We start from the raw sequence: 13090 nt of genomic DNA on the forward strand, positions 1-13090 counted from the left end.
CCTCGCAGACTCCTTGAGGTGCTGCCACATCCCCACCCTCATCATGACCATCTTCAGGTGCTTGCAGTTCTGCGTCAGGGGGCATGGGCACATTTCTACGTACGCACATGTTGTGGAGCATGACACATGCCATCACCATCTTTGCAACCTTCTCATGGCGGTACAGGAGTGCCCCGCCAGACCTGCTGAGGCAGCGGAAACGGGTCTTCAGTAGGCCGAATGCCTGTTCAATGACTACACGGGTACGTGAGTGGGCATGGTTGTAGTCCTCCTCATGCTGGTCCCGTGGGTTCCGGACTGGTGTGAGGAGCCATCTCTTCAGTGGATATCCGGCATCACCTGTATGTGGACGATAAACGAATTATGTGGAATGCCATTGCTACGTACGCGCCCCCCCCCCTTCCTGCCAGGTCATTGCCGCATCACATACCCCACATCATCATGCATGAAATGAGACTCACCGAGTAGCCAGGATCTGTTCCCTGCGTGTCGCTCCATGTAGCGTGGTATTGTTGAGTTCCTCAAGACCATAGAATCATGGGTTGATCCAGGGAATCGGGCACAACAATGTGTAATGATCCTGTTGGAGTCACACACCATTTGTACATTCAGGGAATGAAATTGTTTTCGGTTGCGGTACTGGGCCTCCATGGCATGTGGGACCACCAATTCCACATGGGTGCAGTCGATGGCACCAATGCAACCCGGTATGCCGGCAAGTGCATGGAATCCCACTTTTGTGTTGGTAATTTCCTGCTCCGAGCGTGGTAGAGAGATGTAGTCGTCTGCGTGCTGCAGGAGGGCATCGAGCACTTGCAATAGTGTCCGTGAGAACAGTGGCTGTGATATGCCATGCAACTGTCCGACTGTGTGCTGGTAGGTGCCTGTGGCCAGGAAGTGGAGTACAGACACCACCTTCAGTAGGGGTGGGATGGCGGTTGGGCTATCTATCATGCTGACAAGGTCAGCCTGTGTCATGTCCACAATGGCGGTTATGGTGTCCCGGTCCAGACGGTAGAGGGTGTGGATCTGCTCATCAGTGAGGTTGAACGGATGTGCTCGGAGGCGTGGGATTGCGGGCTGCCTGCGTGGTGGTAGTGGCTGTGCTGGCGGCCCTTGCTGGCCCTGCCTTGGCCTCCTCCTCCTCCTGCGTCTCCTCCGTGCGGCCGGTTGTAGTTGGTGTTCGTCTTCTTCTTGGAGTTGGAGTACTTGCAGTGCTATCAGGTCCCCCAGGGCCAACATCGCGAGTCCTGCCGGTAGCATTTCGGTGTGGTTGTGGGAGGAGACTGGCTGTGCAATTTATGTGTTTCCAGGCTGAATGGCCTCCACCTGTGGTGATTCATTCCACCTGTGCAAACTGCTCTCCCCTTTGGCCGAGCACGTCCCGCGCACAACGCTGCAATTCGTGGAATGGCATCTTGCTATTGCAATCATGTATTTGTACCCGATGGCCGTGTAACATTGGTTGATATGTTCATTCTGTTGTGGTCCCATTGTTTCACATACTATCTGTGCAGTCGCGAACAGAGTTGTGAAGGGTCAGTGGAACGTAGTACTCGAGTAACTGTGGGCCCTGATTCAGCAGTGTACCGAGTTGCAACGACGGGCGGGGCGTCCCATTCGTGGGTGAAGGCAGTTGCCATTTTCACACACAGCCGCACTCGATGGATTAATTAGTGTTTTCAAACGGCCACAGATGCCTCTTCGACGTGATGTTGCAAATGAGGAATTCGAAGGGCGGCGCTTTCGGTATTCAGCTAGCGGCGAGGAGATGCCCACAGGTCTGACTGCAAATATAACGTTCTATTGTTCAATGTCCTTGGGACAGGGGCCATGGCGAGAATGCTATGATTGATATGAATAGTATGGGATGCGCAATTGCGTAGTGGACGATAAGGCAGGACGTTCCCAAATACATGTTACTTCACTAGACTGGAATTACGGGCTGGGGCACTGTGGATTTTGCAGGCTGCATAATGCACAGACTCAATGGATATTTCTAATGTTATGTGAGTAAATATTCAGGCGTTTTCATTACGGGATGAGGGAATGATGAATGGATGCATGGGCAGGTGATTTGATACAGTGTTTGCCATGTACAGGGCTTCTTGGGATCTGTCCGCCCCCCCTGCGCTATGTGATGCAGGGCTGCCATAGTGGGACCATCGTCTATCTGGCCTTGTTGAGCCCTCCCTGTCTCGACGCGCCTTCAGACACTTGTGTCCATGCACGTTACCAATCCCATCTGAAGGATTCTGTTTTCACAGGCGCATGCACAGGTACACTCGTTTGTGATGGTGTTTTCACCTCGATATTGATAGTTATGATTCGCAAGTGGTTTTGGGGTGGTGATGATCCTTTGGAGTGGGCTTGCATGCATATGGCTGTGGATCTAGTGTGATCATTGAAGTGAGTTGTTCGAATGTAGTTCTGATGGCCATTCTATTCTGTTTCTTTTCTTTTGGTTGACAGGTATCTCCTCCCCTTTTGCCACTGCCATCTGTATGCCACTCCTGCAGATGGATTTTACTCCCGACACCTGCTGCTTCGTGTTAATCAGTGGAGCAGCATTACGATCTTATGGGACGATCGCCAATGGGCCACATGCCCTTACGCAGTACTGGTGGCTCGGAGCAACATTTCGGCCTTTCAGCTGGACTAGTGCCTCCCCATTGGGACGGCTCTGCGGTTCTGTGCGCTTCCATGTTGCCTTTTCGTACGTGTATGTGGCTCTGTGTACCATGAGGGAACAGGGCGTCACACGAGTAGTGGCTGGTCATTTCTTGCGGATGCAGCCCACAATGGTGAAATGTGTTTTGGAGTTCATGGCCTGATGGCTGTATGGGCTTGGTGATATTGATGTGCATTAAAATTCTATTCTGATATGGGCCGTGTAGCGTTCTTCTTTGCAAGTGATGTGGCATATTCCTATTTGGGGAGCGATGTATTGTGAGGAGATCTGCACTGGGTTCCAGCTTCGGAGTTTAGTTGCGTGGTACTGTACTGGGCGCGTTTGCCTACGAAGCCCGTGAGGTCAGGGATGGGGGCTGCCAATATGACAGTTTGAATGTTGTCATGCTCAGGGGCGGGGGATTGGGTTTTGTGTGACAGATGCCGGTCAGCCAGGTGGACTGGTGGAATGTTGTGATTTTCTGAATATTGCTGGTCACAGGTGCCTGTGTTTGCGTGCGTTTCTTGGTGGGGGACTGTGGTCATGTCCATTGGGATGGCTTCTGTATTCGTGCCATCTGTGCCCTGCAGCTCCCATTGGCCCCTCTTGAGGTTCATTTGTTCGTTGGCATGCATGGGTGACTTGTGCATTTCACTGGTTGCATTGTGGCTTCGTTGCACCTACGGGGAGTTGTACTTTGTGGGCAGGGAGCGGTGTACGGGCAGTCAGTGGGGCCGTTTACGGTTGATTCGCGATGCCGTACTTCTCACCATGGCGGAATGGTGCATTCCGCCATGCTTGATGGCGTTAGGTACATGTCCGCTGGGGTCGGAATTGGCGTACCGTTGCGCCATGGTGGTGTTTACGGTTTGGCATGGCGCGCGCGCGCGTGCTTGGTGCAGTTAGCGTTGGCGTTCACTACGGTGTCGCTAATGGCATCGTACTTTGCGGTGACGGGTCATAGTCGCACCGAGCGCTATTCGATGGCGGTATTGCATTTCCGCCATCGTTTTCCGAATTCCGCCAGGGTCGTAATGAGGGCCATTGACACATTAGATTAGAGATATGATACCCACCTTTAAGGGGTTTGATGTCTGCCCTATAAATGTTCAAACCCATAGATTCTGGGACAGGCACTGCCTAACTCACTGACTGATGGAGAGGAAGAAAGAGAGAAAGGAAAATTGACAACAATAGGAAACAGATGTAAAATATTGCTTTCCTTTTGGACCCATTTTTGGATTCTTAGCAGAGCACTGAGGGAATCTGATACTGTCTTGCTGACCGATGCCCACCTGTTCCTAGAGAGGGAGAATTGAACCAGTCCTTAAGAGGTTGTCATTCCGTCTGCAGGACAGCCACAAGAAATGCATATTTAAGTATAATATAAATCAAAAATAACCCTGAGGGGAGTGATACTTCAACAGGAAATAGATTGAACCTCAGTCCCTGTAATGTGCTGGTGCTGGAATTAGGGAGGATATAAATCCACTGTACATTCTGAGAAGCTAGAGAATATTTTAGAAGTGTATGTGCTACTGGAATAATAAACTTGATAGCATAGATTCAAATGTGTGTATACAAGGAGATCCCCTCACTCCTTCTCTGTGTGAGGTGCCTATAACAGAAGAAGTATTTTGGGGGTCAAAATGACCTTTGACTGTGGGCATACCTAGAGAAATAGTGAAAGTAAAGATATTCTCTGGTAACATCACCAAGCAGAGTTTGGTTACCAATGTTAAATCATTCAAGAAAAAGGGAAATGGTGATTATTCACTACCAATTTTCTGCCATTAAGTTGCCCATTGAAAATGAAAAAGGTACACATTTACATGGTAATGCAATAGAAGCACCACTAAAGTGCATTTTACAAACATATTTTTTGAACCTACATTTTCCTATTTACAAGCTATTCTGCATGGAAGAATGTCAAGTAGACTGTATTTCAACTCTGTTTTCCAGACTGCTGTATGAAAGTGACATGTTTATTGAGTAAAGGGCAGAGTTATCTATTTTCAGTAAAGTCGAAGTTAAGGGAATGAGATCAGTAGGGATGTTCTGATGTATTTGGTTTTTAATAAATGCAAGCTTTATCCAGGGTGCTCATTCATTTTTTCAATCTATAGTTGATGGGCGCTCATGGTAAACAAAATGTATATATGCTGATGTGTATGTCCATATTTGTGACGAATTGCCATATGGCAAGAATGCAAAGCCCTCATTTTTTTATTTGTATTAGTACATAAAATGATGCGGGTGATATCTTCTCCAAATGGGAAATCTGCTAACCAGATCCCCCTTTGTCACAACTCCATGCCAAAAGCATAGTGCACTTGTGCCCTGCTGCATCAGTAGCCTGATCTGCAGCACCCGCTCTGCTCGTGGTACAGAGCAAGTCACATGATGCCCACTTGACTGCCGCACGGACAATAAAGTCACTGCAGCACTGGGGTAACATTTAAGTTAGGCCCCCTGTACTCAAACTATGATAATGATGAGTACCCCATGCTGGTGGCAGGGTAATCTCTAAGAATAAGCGAGGCCTGAGTTTAGGCAAAGTGACTGGCAATACTTATGATCATGACCACTACATTCCAATTGATCCTGCACATGTGTCAGCGCCTGTGAGTCAGCTCTGCTGTGAAAGAGAATGTGTATTCGGGTGAGATGTGCCAATTCAGCCACATGGCAAGACATAAACCAAGAGGGCTTGTAGCTCCCTCCCCCAGAAACAGCTGCAACACAGGCAGCTGTCCTGGGCCCACGTATCAAAGAGTACACCTATTCGGGCGGAGTAGCCTCACACCAGGGTGCTGCATATCCAAATGTATTTGTTGTCAGTAGGCGGGAAGGTGGTGGGAGTAGGATAGGCAGGTGTGCTCTTGACACTGGAAGACGTCTTCCACCATATTGTTTCCCACTGTCTCTTTTTCCCTTTTGTGTTTATTACACTTCCTCTGGAGCAAAGCACTTTTGGTGCAAGATCAACAGGGCAAAGTCCACCCCAGCCAGGAGCAGGGATTGGCCCCGTAAAAGCCAGCTAGCTTTAGACCAATCCCTGAGGTCTTGTGCCTTTAAAATAAAGAGTATTGCACCCCTTCAGCAGACTTCCCTCAGTTCCTCAAAGATAATTTAAGTCGAAGTGGCATTCTGAATATTTACACCTGGACTTCCTTTTGGACAGTTGCACCATGCAAAGCCTTCCGACAGAGGTGAAGTAGGAGCCGTCATATACAGAAGGAAGATCTGTCCCCTAACCTCTCCCATGGAACAACGGGAGTGACCAGTGCTGTGGACCAGGTCTAACCACTCTGCAATGGATCTTCTGTGATAGATGGAGCATCCTGTCCTCGAGTCATTTGTGAAGGTCTCAGAGGAACTGGAGGGCCAGACTAGATGAAGATCCCTGCTTTCTCGCACTAAACCGGGTGCTCCATCTTCCCCACATCCTGAACAATTAGGAGGGCAGTGGTGCTGGCGCCTGTGTTCCTCCAACCAGCCAACATATTGCACTGCATCTAAACCAACTCACACTGCATTGTGTCCTAATGAAGCATGTCAGCTGCAAGGCCCGAAGCATCTGATCAATGCTGCAACCCAAACCGAATCTCTGGATGGTCACTCGCCGACTCTAACTGGGAGGTTAAAACTATGGCTTAGCCCAGCTATCCCCAGAAACACAGCCTCATTGATTGCAGCTATCCCCAGAAACACAGCCTCATTGATAGCATCTTAACGCATACTCTATCAACACTTCTGCGATCATCGCCCACCGACTTGAACCGCTGGCGCATCACTCAGTGTCCTATCCCAGCAGCCAAAGCTTGACTTGGCCTGGACAATTGTGAAGCATTCTTGGGACCACCCTGACCTGCAACATTGAACCAGCACCTTTTGACCACACAGAGCACCCTCATTCGATCCCACTTGACACCCACATTCTGCCAGGGTCTCCACAATCCTACGTTCCCAACTGAGTCTGACCAGTTTGCATCAAGGTTCGCACGTGGGTCTGATGCATCAGCCCACCAGGAACTGAATCCAGCTACTGTGACACTGCTCACTATTGCTCCTGCTTTCAACCCACTATATGTTAAGGTAGTACCTTACCTAACCACCCCTGGAACTACACTCAGAGTGCTACTTTATTCAATCTGTTACATCTTCTTTGTTCTTATCTTTGGGATGTTTTTTTTATACTAATCTCTTTTCATTCTACTTGTAATTGGAATGTTTATCTTTTATAGAACTTTGATTGGACATTTCCTTTATTTTGGACTGTCATAGTGCATTGTTTGGCTCGCTACTGGTTCACCTTCACACCCCTCTTAAAAGTATAGCCTTCCCTCAGCCAACTTTACCACAAAAGTGAAGGAGATGTATCCCTTATTTTTCCCTGTTTTATCTTTATGATTGCATTGTGTTTTGGTTTTTAGAAGTGTGAGGGCTGAGTTTGCTTTTTTATTCCTACTCTCCGATGTACCCGGGCAAGGCAGAATCCAATTTGTCCGAATATTAATGCAATTGCAGCATAGAAATGTGAGGCAACCAGTGTAACACTCATTCTTCATTATAGTAATTATTAATCTCAGGATTTCATAGATGTATAATTTAGTTATATTTAAATAGAGTTAACTTGATTCAGTTATTTCTATTTTATCAATAAACATAACTTTTATGCAAACCTGTGTATTTATTGTCCCAAAAAGGGAGGAGGCTTTAGGGAAGCTATACTGTTAAAATGAGGATCCCAGGTGTTGTCTGTGCGCCCGTGCCTCGGGCCGCACCTCACTCACGCTTGCATACACGCAGGCACACAAGAAGACACGAGACGCGCTGTGTGCCCTTTTGCGTCCCGGTGGCAACTGCCCGCACGGGCATGATTTATTCTAACGTGCATGTGCGCAGCCCAAACGAGGCTCGCGCATGCGTCATTCGTGACTGGCACGTCACATCCCTTTTTTTCTTTAACTAAAAACACAATATGACATTATGCTACAACAATAGTGCAAACTGCGAACCCAAAACGATTAACCCAACCAGTTAGAAGTCTGCTCTGACCTCGGCTCAGTCTCCCGAGTCCAGGACGTAGTCCTTGAGGTGAGCAGGCGGTCTGCGATCTCTTCGCACTGGATACCTCGAGGTACTTGGCTTAGTTCCACTGGGACTGTCTCCAGATGGGACGGCAACCCTCGGGGCATCCTCGGCTGGACCCTCTGGGATCGCTTCGGAGTAGGGGTTCTCCCCTGGATCAAGAGTCTCCGATGAAGTATCCACTTTTTTGAAAAAAGATCTGTTGCGGGTGACAGTGCCTCATTCACAGGCCGCCGTCACCATGGTCCCTTTCACGTGCATGACTGTCCACGGGTGAGACTCATATGGCAAAGACAGTTTGCCTTCTGGGTGACGGTTCCGGACTAACACTTAATCACCTACACACACTTCTTTGTCTTGTAGAACTCTTCTCTCACTCTCTCTCTGATTGAGTATGGCGCGCTCCTCTCTTATTTTCTCGTTGTCGATGACCCCTGGTCCTCGGCCCTCCATTTCCGGTATCATGCCACGGGGACAGCGTACAAACAGCGCTTCAGCGGGAGCGACCCCTGTTGACTGGTGGGGGGTGGTCCGGTACTCTCTTAGGAATTCCACAAGCTTCTTCGGGAGGTCCTCACCCCCATTAGCAGATATCCTTAGCACTTTGTTCAACGTACGCATTAGCCTTTCGGCTTCCCCATTAGCGCGAGGCCACAGAGGTGATACTCTGCAGTGATGGATGCCCCTTTCCTTGAGGTATTGGGCGAACTGACTGCCGGTAAATGGAGGTCCATTGTCGGAGCATAGTATTTCCGGGAACCCGTGTGTCGCAAACATTTTGTCTAGGGCTCTAGTAGTATACTCCGTTGCTGTGGATTTCACCACCTCCACCACAGGATACCTTGACCATTGTTCTACCGCCACTAAGAAATACATGCCCGACCTGTCGATCCAAAATCCATGTGGACAGTTCCCCAGGGCTTTTCGCTCTGTTCCATGGAGCTGATCGGTGGAGCCTTGTCCCCTGGAGTTGCTGCTTGACACGGCAAACACCTTCTCACAAAACGCTCGACAATCCCTTCCAGATCAGGGAACCATACCTTGGGTCGGAGCCTCGCTTTGGTCTTAACAACCCCTTGATGTCCAATGTGCGCTAACTCCAGGACACGATTCCTTAGTGCCTGTGGGATCACGATTTGCCACCCTCTCAGCAGTAATCCGTCATCAGAAATGGACAGCTCATCCCTTACCCTCCAGAGTGCCTGAAGGTCATTTTGGGCATCTGCCTGCCGCCTGGAGTTATTCCGCAGTACCTCTCTCCAGTCGCCACTTCTCACTGCCGCCTTGATGATGTGGAACACCTTATCCTTGGATGATTCAGTCGCTACAGCGAGTCTCGACAGCACCACCGGTAACGCACCCTCCACCACGTGACAGAGTAGCCCTTGACAGTCAGACACCTCCTCGTTCTTTTCCACACTCCCAGTGCTGGGGTGTCGTGATAGATAGTCCGCCGGGTTATTGGTCCCCGGTCTGTACACGAGTCGAACCCCGTATTCCATCAGGGCCAACATCCATCGCTCAATTCTGGGCGGCGGCTTCGATGACACGCCCGCCAGGATGGACAGCAAAGGCTTTTGGTCGGTCACGACCACAATAGGCTTACCCAGGATGTAGAGACGAAAATGGCGACAGCCCCATAGAATGGCCAGAGCCTCTCTTTCAATTTGCGAGTATCGCTTCTCCGTGTCCGAAAGCGCTAAGTGATGGGTCGCATGTCCCCCCTCTTGTCTGGCTGCATCAGCACTGCCCCAACACCCACGGGACTGGCATCAACAACGATCTCAGAGTCCACCAAAGGGTTAAAGTACGCCATGGTGTCCCCATCGGATAGGGCATTCTTGAGGACCTGAAATGCCTCCTGTTCTTTCCTTTCCCACATCCATACGGCGTCATTCCTGGTCAACGCCCTGAGGGGTTCCGACAAGGAGGCCAAACCCTTAATGAAGCGCCCACAGTAATTTACCATCCCCAAGAAGCTCTTCACCTCCGTGGGGGATTGGGGTGCTGCGGCCTCTCGAATGTCCTTCATCTTAGCCGGATCGGGCGACACACCGCTGGCGTAAAAGATGAAACCAAAATACCCGATCCTATCTTTGAAAAACTCAAATTTTTCACGGTGTAGTGTAAGTCCCAAATCGTCCAACCTCTTCAGTGTGCACTCCAGTCTCTTCATGTGCTCTGTCTCAGATTCGGCAAACACTAAAATGTCATCACTCATATTCAAAATGCCTTTGAGACCTGCCAGCGCCCCCCTGATGGTGTTCTGGAAGACTTCGGCAGCAGATGAAATGCCGAAGCTCAGGCGCTTAAACTGATAGAGGCCCGCATGCTTCGTAAAGGTTGTGATAAATCTTGAGTCTGGGTGGAGCTCAAGCTGATGATAGCCCGCCCGTAGATCTAACTTCGAGAAAACTCTTGCGCCCTGCAGTTCTCCTATGATATCATCAAGAGTGGGCGTAATGTATCTCTCCCTCTTAATGGCGGCATTGGGGAGGCGCATATCTACGCCGATGCGCACCGCTCTGTGCTGTTTTGGCTTGGGTGCAACCACGATGGGTGAAACCCAGGGCGTCGGGCCTTCCACCCTTTCAATAATGTCCATCTGAACAAGTGAGCGGAGCTCCTCCTCCACCTTCTCTCGGAGGTGAAACGGATCCGTCGATGCTTGAGAGCCGTAGGCCTGATGGTGTCGTGAATGTGCAGACGCACCGGGGGAGCCTTCAACTTTCCCACTCCTTTAAAAATGCCTGAGAATCTGTCCAGCAGCTGCTCGATGTCCACTTGGTATACCTCCCACGCAAAATGCAGTAGGTCCAGGGCCTCTGATGCCGCGCAGCTGAGCAGAGAATGAGGGCTCACGTCCGTGATGAAAAATCAGGCTTTTATGGTCTTGCCGCCCTTGGACACAGGCGCAACGAAAACACCCTTGATGGGGAGTGGTGTATCTCCACCAAACGTGAACATTTTCACCGTCGAAGCATCCAGCGCCGGTGGTCCCGGGATTGACTAGTAATGATCGGAGGCAAGCACGCACACTGAGGCCCCCATGTCTATCAGCACTTGTGTCGGCACCCCCTGAATATCCACGACACATTTGGGCTGTCTCTTTTTCCTCGCCCCTGTGGCTATGGTCGAAATGAAGAACACTTCATCTTCTTCATCTTCCTCCTCCTCGGCCATATTAAGCCTCTGCATCTCCTGTTCTAATGCCGCAATGCTCATCTGCCCCCTTGAACCACCACCATGTTCCCTGACTGGCCCCCTCTGTACAGTCACTGGAGCGGGAGCGCGACACCTCCGGGCATAGTGTCCGGGTCCGTTGCATCTGCCACAGGATCTTGATTTGGCGGGACACTCTTCAGAGTGCAGCAAGTCATATCCACAGTATTGGCAAATAGACGCCGCCCCTTGCAGCGGACCAGCTTCCTGGCGTTTCTGGCCCCACTTGGCTTTCGACGTCAACTGTTTTCCAACTGCAAACGCTTCTTCTGACTTTCCCGGACGCACCGCCGTGTCCATTTTAGCACCACTCGATTCTGCCAGTTCATAGGTCCTTCCACTGTCCAAGATCTGTTGCAGAGTCCAACCAGGCTCCCTCAACACTTGCCTACGTAGCTTGCCTGAGCCACAGTCTTGGATGACCTGATTTCTGATCATCGACTCTTCGTTGTCCCATCGACAAGTTGTGGCCATTTGTCACAGGCGAGCGCAGAACTGGTCAAGTGACTCCTCTTCCCGCTGTTTTTCACCACAAAACAGAAATCTCTCGTAGTCTACGTTGGACAACGGAATGAAATTATTCTCTAAGGCAGTCTTGACAGCGTCATAGGTGACTACCTGCAGGTTAAGGGACTTATAAATGCGCAGAACGTCCATGCCCGCAGAGTACAGGAGAGTGGCCCTCTTTGCGTCGTTGTCGGTTTCCCCAGTTGCAGTAAAGTACATGTCCAATTTTTTTATCCACAACAACCATCTTGGGCCCAATTTCGAGGGAGGACCCGACGTGTCAAATTCTTGCATGGGCAACAAAGCCCCCTGTTGTCTCCTTACTACCACTCTCGCTGTTTCTGCTTCACCGTCACTTTCCGCCATGTTCACAGGTCGCACAGGCACCTCCTGGTGGTTCAGAGGCCGCAAACCTGACTTGGATGGACAGTAGACCTACTTTGGGTCACTTTGGAACCTTCCAGTTGTTGAGGGCCTTCCCCTATGCGTGTGTTTCCTTCCAGTCACCCCTTGTGTGGTGGCCACTGGTTCAGGTGCAGTCCTCTTGGATGATGAAGACTGCCGAAGATCCAAAAATTGTTTTGGTGTAGCTTCTTTCCGGTATGAGCAGCGCACAAGCACCTTTTCAGGCCGCTACTGCCTCATACCATGTGTGAAAACACATCCGCTCTGCTCGCGCCGGGTTCGTGATACGCAACGGTGTAACGTTACGAAGATTGACACGCAGCGTTGTGTCAATAAACGCTCCGCTTGCATCCCGCCTCATTGCCAGATGTTTTGCGTGCACCCGTGCCTCTCTCACGCTTGCATACACGCAGGCACACAAGAAGACACGGGACACACTGTGTGCACTTCCGCGTCCCGGCCCAACTGCCCGCACGGGCATGATTTATTCTAACACGCATGCGCGCAGCCCAAACGAGGCTCGCGCATGCGTCATTCGTGACTGGCACGTCACATCAGGTTCATTAAAATAACTATATTGAATACATGGAAATTGTGCTTGCCCGATATGTGGTGTGTGAAAACATTCCCCTGAATTAGATGCAACCCAATTAAAACATACTACAGATCATTTATTTGTAAAGCATTCAATGCATAACCACATTTTTTCATGTGATCCCAAAATGGCACTCAAAACAGGAGGGCGAACGTTATGGTTCTGAAACTAAATTCAGCTTAATGTCCAATTTAATGGGCAAAATAGACTCCCAAATGACTTACAATTTGTGAATGACCAAAATCATTTGTCAGCTCACATTTCAACTCAGTTACATACGGGGAGGAGAGAGAAGTTAAGGGCCTATGAAGATGATTCTTGTAAATCAATTTAAATGGATTGGTGCCTAAAGTACAATGTAGATGCACTATTAGGGCTCAGGCAATGCGCAAAGTTTCTGCTGAATGTTCTGTTTGGCAGGTCTACATATTCAGACAGCTAAAAAGAAGTGTAGCAGGTTTTGAATGTATAGAGATGGAGAGGTTGGCAAACCTACATTTTGTAGGAATTAGTAATTCCTACATATTCCGCAATATCTCTGGATTTGGGTCTTTCAATAATGCCTTAAATAAATAAATACATTGGGAGTGAAAGGC

This window comes from Ambystoma mexicanum, chromosome 11 (genome assembly GCF_040938575.1).
Source record: "Ambystoma mexicanum isolate Mex_15411 chromosome 11, UKY_AmexF1_1, whole genome shotgun sequence".
In the NCBI taxonomy this organism is placed as follows: Eukaryota; Metazoa; Chordata; class Amphibia; order Caudata; family Ambystomatidae; genus Ambystoma; species Ambystoma mexicanum.